Below are 11,415 nucleotides of genomic sequence, written 5' to 3' on the forward strand. Positions count from 1 at the left end.
TCCACCAGTTTTCAGAAAGGATTCAGCTCATGTACCAGGAAGTACCTGGGTACTAACTCAAGTAGACAGTCATCTTGGATTAATAAACATTCTCTTAAATATGCAAATATACTGGCAAAGGGTCAGTTTGCCATTCACACACGAGTGTGAATTATTATTTGAATTATATTTAAGGCCTAGACAAAGGAATCTGATGAGAGGGGCAAAGATTTAACTCCAGAGTCTGGAATACTTTCAGGAACAAGATACATTTGATAGCAGTGATACCTGTTTCTGCTTTCCTAATGGAAATCAGCCCTGAATACTCATTAGAAGGACTGCTAAAGTTGAAGCTCCAATACTTTGGCCACCTGATGTGAAGAGCTGACTCACTGGGAAAGACCCTGATGCTGGGAAAGATTGAGGGCAGGAGGAGAAGGGGGCGACAGAAGATGAGATGGTTGGATGGCATCACCGACTCAATGGACATGAGTTTGAACAAGCTCCAGGAGATGGTGAAGGACAGGGAAGCCTGGCGTGCTACAGTCCATGGGTTGCAAAGAATTGAACATAATTTAGTGACTTAACAACAAAAACACATGCAGCTCCAGCCTACGGAGATAACTCTTTATGTACACCTATCACAGCCCTTCAAAATAAGTAACACCAGCCCACTTTCCAGATGAGGAAACTGAGGGCAAAGAGGGCAGCAAAGGCGGGGGAGGCACCTGCCTGCCTCTCGTTCTCTCATCTCATGCCCAGAGCTGAGGCCTTCAGAACTCTAGCAGGGATTCCTCAAAGGCTCCACCAGCAGGTCCAGGGCCCTGAAAATAGCTACTCTACCAAAAGACAAGTTCCATAAAACCATCTTGGTGAAGAACTTTGAGAACCCAGTCCCAAAGTCAGGAGTGTGGCCTCCATTCCAGAACCTAAGGAAGACATTTCCTTTTGAGCGCATGAAGGTGTATCCTGCCACCCACCTTCAGAAGTTTGCGCTACCACTTGGCAAGGGATAGCCTCAAATACTACGTATTTACTGATGGATTTCCTCTACTTTTATGAATAGGGGAAGTGTGGTTCAAAGAGATTAATAGTCTCAGACTTGACGGGATGCCTCAACCTCTCCTGGATCTCAATCATTCGCCTGAGACCGTCAGCCTGGCTCTTCGTAGCAACTGCTTCAGCCTGGGGTGTTCTTCAAGAGTCAATGCCCAGGCTGACCTGGCAGGAAATCCAGGAAGACCTGGTATATAAGATAGCATGTGAAGCTGCTGTTTACTGAGCATTTATTAAGTGTCAGGCACACAGGAGGCATTCTATTAAAATTTTACCTATGGCAACACCAAGGCTCAGAGAGGAAGTAATTTGTCCAAGGACATAGGACAAGTGTGGCTGAGCCAAGACTCCAACTGAGGTGTGTCCAACTCCAAACCTGTGTTTTTAACCGTACATTATTATCTTGCCTTTTTCCAAACCAGAATCAGGAAGCTTCCAGCTCCCCATAACAGTCCCCTCCCTCCCTTTTGCTCCTTTCATTAATTGAACATAATGAAGTTTTAGATCCTATACCAGCTCACAACTGGCAATGAACTGTCTGTATTACTATTCGAGAGTCATGTTCATTACTCTGGAGGGTATTTGGTGAGGGGGGGGGTGTTTATTTAACAACTGGGTCCCACTCTAATCCCAAAATGGTATCTGGCCAAAAAAAAAATTTTTTTTTTAATTTTAAAAAACCTTCCCTTCAAGGCCTAGTTCCAACATCACTTCCTCTGCAAAGGTTTCCTCATTCCCCACCACTGAGCAATACAGCTTTCTGGCTATATCATGAGTAACGAACACAACCTTCAAACAGTAATACAGGAGGTTCACTGCCAGTCATGAGCTGGTATAGATCTAAAACTTGATTACAATCAAGTTTCCCCATTGGATATTTTTTCCCTTTATTTTGATGTTACATAAACACATGTTCCTAAAAACTACAAATGTGTAAAAATGAAAGGATCTTCCCATCCCAATCTATGCCCTTAAACCAACCCATCAATAATATATAATCTCCCACATCCTTTTGGATAGAGATGCAAACATGTTTCATGAAAATTTCATCAACTCGAAGATACCAGTGACTGTTAAAGGCAGTATGATTTTATTTCTAAGACATATTGTTGTGAAACACCTTGCCAGAGCACCACCTTATGACTTAGAAATTGTATTTTATACTTTTTTTTAATATGTCAATCTTATGCAGGCATAAACAGGAAACCATAAGCAAACAAAAGTGGGACAGATATACTAAACTTCTCAGAGAGATCAACACCCATGCCTTTCCACACACTGTTGCCCTCTGTGCCAACAAGAGAACTGGCGACATCAAGAGCATTCTTAGGAATGCTTGGCTACTGACTTTGGAATTTTCTTCCTCTCCATTGCACTTGTTCTGCAGGCTGTGATGAGTGTACGCAACCACGTCATGGGTCATGACCACCACTTGGCCAGCCACGATTGTAGGACACATCCCAATTTTGGCAACATTCAAATAAGGGGGAAAAAACTGCACCTTGGGATTCATGAAATATGAAATACACAGCTTCCCCACTGGACTGTGACCTCTTTAATCTCTTCACATGCCTGTTTTTCTTGCTAAGCTGGAAGCTCTGCAGGGGTGTTTTACTGATGGTCATTCATTGACAACCCTTGGCTGGATCACCAAATCCCAGGCACATGGTAGTACCTGCAAAGGTTTCAATGTAACAGTTCTATGCAAAGCTGGGAACATCTGGATTTCTGAGTGCCTAAAGTGGAGAGAAGAGAGAAGAATAAAAAGCTGAGGGTGGTTCGCCAGCAGCAAACCCATACTCATCACCAGAATGTTGTCACGATCAGCCTTCCTATGCCCTTATTCTGCAGTATCAAGGGGGACCATGTGAGACCCTCTATGAACATCCCCACTACTCAAACATGAAAACTACCTCTGCAAACAGTCAGGCAAGAATTAGTCCTTAAACCCCTTGCCTAGGAGCCTGACGCTCACCTCTATAATCACATCTGGAAACAACTGCTACCTTCCCAGGGGGTAACATATGCGTGTTGAGCACAAAAAAGGTAGTTCTGCTCATCACCTCTCCTGCACATTTCTGTGTAGTAATATCTTTAAAACTAACAAGATCTTAGTGAATTCCATGAAGAATTAGTATACGTTCCTAGGTACATCACTTCACAAATACAGGAAAAAGCCCATTTACAGTTAGGAGGCATGGCCAAATTTAGCCTGATTCCATCTGAAGGTAAAAGTTAGAATACCTAGAGTAATAATTCCCAATCAGATAATTCCCAATAATTCTCAATATCTGAGGTCTCTTAGAAATACAAAAACACTGTACCTCTCCCAGCCCTCCTAAGGCCCCAGGGCTGATAAGCCAGTCTGTGGAAAGCTCCACGTAGGCTGTGATGCACGTGTTCAAGGGGGACCTGCTGGTGAGGCAGAGGCTCCTGGAGACAGGAATGGAAAGAGGCTGCCCTGGGTCTGAGTCAGAACCATCCTGAATTAGCCAGGTAAACAGATCTGTGTACCGAGAACTAGAAACCCCAAAGTCAAAAGGTGGGAGGCTTGGAAGGGAGAAGGAGAGTGTTCAGGAAGGCTGGGTAGGGAAAAAGACAGACAGTCTTACCCTGGCCTCCCCAGTGCCTGGCACACATCAGGGACAAAAATATTTGCTGAATGAGATTCACACGGTTGATAAACACATAGTCATGCACATTATGTAATTTCCACTAATATACCTACTGTGTGCACAATTGCTGAAATGGCCCCAGCAACTCAAGATAGGAGTCCCCCTGTGGATTCACCAGTGGCAGAGATTCTGCTTTTGGCTCAGATTCAATGGACATCTGAGTAGAGATGTTCTAGAAGCATCTCCCTCTTTAAGAATTCCTAGTCATAAAGGAAGCTGCTTTTTGCCTCCAAATCACAGATAACTCTTCCTCTGAAATCACTTTTGCTCTTGATTTTTTTTATTGGCATATAGTTGCTTTATAATGTTGTGATAGTTTCTGCTGTACAGTAAAGTGAATCAGCTGCACATATACATATACCTCCTCTTCTATAGATTTCCTTCCCATGCACTTGATGATAAGGTAAAATGCAAAGGTGGAAGAAAATTAAGGAGGTATTTTTAGTGAACCAAAAAACTAGAAACATTTTGTCAAAATAAGAACCATGCTGGTTTTATCTTCCCGACTATTTACAACCAAAGCAAATTTTGAATTACGGGAATTTCTTGACTCTGCCAGTATGAAACGCTATTAAATAGTTTGTTTTCTGTTTTCCTTTATGAAAATACCTGATAAGGTCTTCTAAGTATTCCAGATTTCAAGACGGGGTTGAGGATTCCCTCAGATGATGGAGCCCTTTCTAAACTCTAACCACTATTGTCTCCCAAAAGCTTTGAAATGAAAAGGCAGTGAAGGAGAAAGGGTTGAAAGAGATTCCACCAAAGGAAGCATCGGCTCCCAGACGTTTCAATGGTTTTGGAATCAGTTAGCCCCCAAGACACCCCCAGCCATGGTGATGGGTGATCTGAAAATGAAGCATATCAAAATGCTATTGATGAGCTAAATTACCAGACAGCTTATCTGAGGCCCACATCCGCCATATGGTGCCCCAACTTCTGCCGCCTGTTGCTGCCATAACAATAGGCGCGCCTACCCAGAAAGCACCGTTGGACAGAAACCCAGCAGCGGCGGCATGTGGGGCGGCTACTGTGTTTACATTTTATTTTGCGCTATTAGCTAGGTGCCTCTCCCTATCCCAGGAGTGACTTGAAACACACACACACACACATTCAATGTCAGAGATCCGAGTTACCTGCAGGACACATGTGTGCACACTGCATGTGTGCGCGTGTGTGGGTATATATCAGGTGAGCAGAGAGAGAAAACCAGATGTCAACTTCAGAAACGGAGCTGCCTGATGGGGGAGGGCGAGCCAGGCCAGCTCCCGGCTAGAGCGGCAAGCAGACAATGCTCTTTTCTCCAAACACTCGGGCGGGCAGGCCTCAGGGAGTGGCTATTTAAAACACTTGGCTCCTTTTATTTCACCACCAGGGAAGTGAATCCGGCTCTTAAGTGCCAGAGCAAATGAAGTCATTTGGTTTCCGTGGGCTCCCTTTGCATTTTAGCAGCAGAAATCAGACTGGATGCAAGTCGGAAGGTCCAGCTGAAGTTGTTCTTACTTCCAATTAAAATTGATTCCACAGAGGATTTGGCACCTGGGCTTCATTAACTTTTTTTTTTTTTAAAGACACTAAGGTCATGGAAAATATAAAGGACATTGGACACTGGAATGAATACTGTCAAAGATGACCCCTTTTACAAAATGCCATCAAGTATGACCACATAAGGATCTTCTCAAGGTTTGGTTGGTATAAAAGATTAACAGTGATTTTTGTCAAATGAATTTTAAGATTTCTGCCTTTCTTTCTATTCTCTCAAAAGAAAGTTTGTCTTTGCAGAGATTATATCATTGATGTAATAAAATATCTATTTAGCTAATTTTCTATCAGAAAAAGACATTGGTTTCCAAAGACAACTCAACAGCATATAGCATCTGGTTATGCAAAAATGCCCAAGATGCAGGTTTGGATACAGTACAAAGCCAAAAAAAAGGTCTCTTTCCTAATATCCAGATCTAATTAACTATTATACAAAGCCACTCATTTCATCCCCCCAATTAACCACACCTAAGCGGACAACATTCTTGGATGAACTTTTCAAAATTTCTTAAACATTCTCAGTTAAAAAAAAAAAATCTCCTTTCAAGTTAAATTGAGATTGCACTTGAACTCCATCCAAGAGCGGAGCTGAACTGAATTATGATAATTAGAAAGCTGTGCCTATAAAAAAGCAGCACAGTTCATGCATTTTTTTTAAAAGTTCATGCCAGAGAATATAAGTTCAATATGTTCTCACATAATTAACATTTCCCACCATTAGCAGCAGTTTTTCAGTTTATATATCAGTGAAAACAACAGCACCCGCCATTGTTGTATCTGCCCCACCAACAGTGTTTCAATCACTTTACATATACATCTAAACCTGTCAGATGCCGCAAAGCAACCAGTATTTCCCAATGGAGACAATGGTGGTGGCTTAACTTGTTCATCAATCCGACTTTTTCTTTCTGGGCCCAGCTCCTCAAGCTAAAACTACTAGTGAAATCCAATGACAGAGCCTTAAAAACTAATGTGAAAAGGGCAGGAAGCATTGCATCAGGATGGTAAATACTTGGGGAGTGGGGGCCAGAAATACCGCCAGGACAGAGCCTTCCTCTCCGGGCCTGCCACAAAACTAGAAACGAGGCCTCTTAGGAACTCCCCCCACCCCTTATCCAATCAGAAGAGAGACTAGTGGTTTCACAGTTAGCCAGGCAGGACTCCCAGACTATGGAAAGTATTTTCTGTGAATCCTCCCAACCATGCAAAAAGCCAGTGGACAAAAGGAGAACTTAAGAGCTGAAAGCGACCCACCCAGTAAGAAACACTGTCCTGAAAGCCCACTCTTCAGGACATCCCATTTGCTTTGACTAAAATAAAAATACACACTTCAAAATTCTCTTATGCTGTGCCACTACAAAGCCCTAATGTATCTTAAGAAACGGTTGGATTTCCACTGAGTTCAAACACGGGACGCTTATGATGACAATCTTACAGACTGAAAACTCTCAACTGTCCACAGCTCTGAAACAAAACTATGTAAAAACCTACACAAAAACACTCCAGATATTCAGATCCAAATATTCTAGCATTCCACAAACTATCCCAGAATAGGGAAGCCCCCAAACATCCTTGATTTCAGAAGTATTCAATAATTGCAATACAAGGTCAAAATTGGCATTGGTATCTGTCACTTTGAAACATTAAGGTGCTTACTATGGATCTGAACTACTTGATTTTATCACCTTTGTGAACAAGAAACTAAAATACATCACAGATACTGTTCAAACATGACTTGGGATCTAATTTAAACACCACAGGGTAATCTGTGGCTTTTACAGATAAAATAAGAAAAAAGCGCCACGCAACTGTAAGAGATTACACCAGTCACCGGTCAGTCCCCAATAGCCCAGCAGCACAGCCGGAGTCTGTCAAAGGGCAGCAAGCTTACAATACACTTTTCTTGCCGAGTTCAGAAGTAGGACATTCGCACTCTGCAGTTCCAGTCACTGAACTCGAAAGAGGAAGCTGTGATGCCCGCATTTATCAACAGAAAGGTGGGCTCTGATTTCGTTGCAGTTTTACGAAGAAAGCTGGACATTCCCTCTGGCCAGTATTCTTCAGTCTTTGGGGGAAAAAAACCCAAAAGTTTTTATCACTGAACAGATCCAACCTCTAAGCACAACTTTCACTCTGCAGTTTTTTTCCTCTCCTTTCGCAATCTCTTTATTGGAAACAAGATAAAATGCCTAAAATACAAGCTTAAAAGTGTTATCTACACATTGTTTGTATGTGAGCACAATCATTTTCCATACATGGGATCATATAGGCAGTTATTTACATCAAGCTTTTGAATGATAAGATACCACAATTATATTTGCAGGCAGTTTAATTATCTTCATGATTAACACATAACACAAGAGATTGGAGAAGAGTAATCCCAAAGATGCACAAACTCCTGTCCCACCACCAAGTATAACAGATCGATCCATTTCAGAAGCAAGAAACTTAAAATATTGCTAATGGCACAGCTCATTCCTTCAAAGGCCTATCTAACATCTGGGATCTACATTCTCTAACTGTCCCCATTACACATTTTCCCACTGAAAATGTGACAACAAATATGATCTAGATCCCCATGATAGACTACAAGTATATTCCACCAAATTTTCCCGTTAAGAAATGCCCTCTTAAACTTGCTGTCCTGTATTGTCATAACCAGCACAATTCAGAATTGTTTGTTAATGACTGAAACTAAGGCAGCAAAATACCCGAACATTTTTTTCCTTATAACTTGCTTGTCCCTTTTCTTAAAAAAAAAAAACCTGCGGGTACCAGTGCCCAAAGTGTGTATGTGAACATATTCTTTCTATATAAAGCAAAAGAGGGGGAGGGGCAGAGGAGAAGAAAGGAGGAAGCTGACCTTCCCCAGGCTGCCCCCCCAACCCCACCACCAGCAGCTCTTATGTATTAGTATGCTGCTGGGGTCTAGGCACACACTGTACCATAAAGCAAGGAAGCCCCTCTCCATGAGAAATTCAGTTCAGTCTGACTCAAATTAAGATAGCATGTCCTCTTTCTTTAAATTAAATTTCATTAAGTATATGCCATGGTGAGTCCTGGTTTATGTTTTGGGAAAAGAAGGAAAAAAAAATTCTCCAATAATCTCTCTCAGGCATGTTCCCTGAATGAAGTCCTATTTGTTACTTTATAAAAGATCACACAGAGGAGGAATCGACACAAAAATTCTTTCCTTTAATAGTTTTTTACTCTTAAGTGTCAAGGCAATGTGTCACACTGGTTTTATTTCAAACTTGTAAAGAGAAAGAAAGGGAGAAAGAAAGGAAAAGTAGTCTGATATTCTCCTAAAACTGTGAAGCAAATAGTACTTAATCATTAAAGTAAAAATAAAATGGTCTACACTGGCACTTTTATACCATCGGCAAGACCCAGTAATGGATACAGCTTATCAGCTCATTATTTTACACCAACAACAAAAGAATTAGAAACTTGGTCCAAAACCTTAAACCTCAGAGTCCAACACAGAGTTGCACATACAAAGAAACACTAAACAAAAATATCTATGACCATTTATGGAAATAGTGAAATTAGAAAAAAATCAGCCTTTCCCCTAAAAAACAATCAACAATTCAAAACCTCACCCATTGACAAAGGTTCAACTAATACATGTGTCTTTTCAGAGCGACTTTGTAATTAGTTCTACTATTTCCCTCTAAAAAGGAAAGATTCTTACCAAAGTTGGATCTAAGTCTGGCCCTTACAAGCATTCAGATGTGCTTGGTGCTCATAGTTTGCTATTTACAGAAGGGCACAAGCCCAACAGGGAAAGGACGAAACACTGGGCAAAGCCTGACGTCTGCTCCTCAACCACCTCACAGCACCCTGGCAGAGAAGCCCCCGTCCACAAGACACCAGTCAAGATTCACTGCAAGCTGCAGAGAACGGAGCCCACTCCCTGATCTGAGTTGGCAGTGGGATCACATCTTCCTGAAGGGATCTGTCTATTCAGGTAACCACCTGCAGGCACCCAGCACGTCACAAGCCATCAGACCACCTAAACTTCCAGAAACAATCAAGGGAAAGGGTGGGGAGGAAGAAGCACGCGGGTTGGTTGTCCTGAAGAACTAGACAGTGTTCTACTCATTGTACTATCTGTAACATTTTTAAAATACATATATATATATTTTTAAAACTCTTTTGAAAGCTGATAGGTCTTACAGACCTTTCTGTCCCAAGATCTGGGCTTCCTCCAAGGCACTGTTATTAAAACTCGGCCTTTTTACATGACCTGCTGCTGGAACATCATCTGTCTCTAACTTTTCAGGGCTTAGTGAGGTCAATTTTCATTTCTGCAAATCACAGGCAGCCACTTGCTTCTGAGAAGTTAACAAGCCTCCTGAGAAATGCTAATGGCTGGTATTTCATTGTTTCATAAATATTTTTATACAGTGACAGCATTCAATTTTAAATAAATCTTTAAAAACACAATTAAAAAGCAAAGAAAATTAGGATCTGGATTTTATTTTCGTGGGAGAAAAAGAAGGGAGGTGTGAAGCCCTCCATTGTCTTCAACTCATTTAAAACGTTGCTCCGGTTTAAAAGAAAAAAATACAAACACATTAAAAGAAAAAAAAAAAAAAGGAAACTCATAGAAGTTGAACTTTCTTTAAAGCGGGCCTCTGGACTTTAGAACAAAACAAATGTTGCTGCTACGAACAAAGAGAAGAAATGCACTGATTTTCTCCCCTCTGGGGATCATTTCTCTTCCAATAAACAAACAAATCCCCCAGTATTTCCTACCGAAGGGAAGTTTTCCAGGGAGAGTCTCCTCCAGGATTTGGTGGTAACTGCGACTCAGTCTTTTTTGGACACAATGTTTCTGCTGACTCCTGAAAATTTTCCACTTGAATGTGCAATGAAGCGGCGGCGGCGGCAGCAACAGTCCTGGAGAAGCGGCAAAGGCGACCGTGCCTCCTTTCATCTTTGAGAAGAAGGAGCGAAACCCCCGCCAGCAGCACAAGTCGGCGCAGCCCCCAGGCCGGCCTCGGGGGACCCCGGCGCCTGGGGCGGCAGGGGAGGCGCGGCGGGGGGAATCGGGCCGGCTTCGGGCTCCCAGGCGGCGCCGGCGGCTCTCCCCGCCCGCGCTCGCTCCGAACTTCTGACTTCTCCCAGAAAAACGTGGAAACTGCCCGAGGGTGTGTGCGTGTGCGCGCCGGCAGGCGGACGGGCGCGAGAGGGGGGCGCGGGGGGCGCGGCGCGGCCGGCCCGGCGCCTGCAAGGCCGCCTGTTGCCGCGCGGGCTCCGCTGCGCGCGGCCCAACTTGGCGTCCCGGCAACTCCCGCGGCGGCGCCCGGCCGCTCACCTTGAAGGAGCGCGGGGAGGCGGGCGCGGGGGCCCGGCCCCGGCCCTCCGCGTGCCCGCTCCTCTGCCCGCCCGCCGCACACAAAGCAGAGTCCGGAGAGAAAGAGCGGCCGGGGCCGGACGGGGCCGGCCCCCGCCCCCGGCGCCCCGCGCGCCCCCCGCACCCAGCATCAGACCCGCGCACCAACTTACCTCGGCGAAGGGAGCCGCCGCAGCGCCTGGCGAGTCCGAGGCAAACTTCGGCGCCGCTTCCCCCGCCTTCAGCTCGGAGCCCGGCTCCCTCCCCGATTCCCGATCCCCGGGCTGGGCCACCCCACCCCTGCCTAACACCGCTCCTGCCCCGGGACCGGCTAGACGAACTGGGCTGCTGCCCACGGCTCCGGGCAAAGGTGGACGGGGTGGGGGGGATTCACTGCATGGCCTGTCCCCGGACGCGGCCGCCCCGAGCCCGGGCCCCGCCGCGCGGACTGGCCCGCAGGGTGGAAGCGAGTCTGCAAAGTGCTTGATGGGCGCCCGCGGCGGGCGGCGGGGCCGCGGCGGCGGCTGCAGAGGCTCGGCTCGGCTCGGGCGGCGCGGCACGGCGCGAGCGATGCTAAGAATGTTCGGAATGAGGACAGGAATGAAATGAACGCCAGGACCGAACTCGCTCCGGAGGGGTGGGGCCTCGGTGACGTCATGCGGCCTGCCGCCCGGGGCCGGGGGCGGGGCCTGCCGCCGCCGGTGACGTCATGGGGATTCGGGGCGGGCCCGGCTGGGCAGCCTAGCCGTTGGGGCGCGGGCGGGCTCCTTCCCGAGGGGCGGCGGGGCGGAGTCTTGCGCCCACGGGGGAGCGGGGCGCGCGCGG

The 11,415-nt window shown here is 45.5% G+C and overlaps 1 protein-coding gene across 2 annotated transcripts in view; it reads right to left on the reverse strand.

Annotated features, from left to right (window-relative positions):
• The window catches only part of TEAD1 (TEA domain transcription factor 1), a 265,732-nt gene extending 254,540 nt beyond the window's left edge, over positions 1–11,192 (reverse strand). The window contains exons 1-2 of one of the 2 annotated variants that reach the window (XM_043902797.1): positions 10,764–10,897; positions 10,011–10,154 (exon numbers count right to left, since the gene is read on the reverse strand). The gene's annotated coding sequence lies outside the window, so the exon portion shown is untranslated. Of the gene's footprint in view, positions 1–10,010; positions 10,155–10,763 lie in introns of both variants that reach the window. The other variant, XM_043902789.1, reaches the window with a different exon arrangement.
• Positions 11,193–11,415: the final 223 nt, after the last annotated feature.

The sequence above is a fragment of the Cervus elaphus genome, chromosome 1 (assembly GCF_910594005.1).
Source record: "Cervus elaphus chromosome 1, mCerEla1.1, whole genome shotgun sequence".
Lineage (NCBI taxonomy): Eukaryota > Metazoa > Chordata > Mammalia > Artiodactyla > Cervidae > Cervus > Cervus elaphus.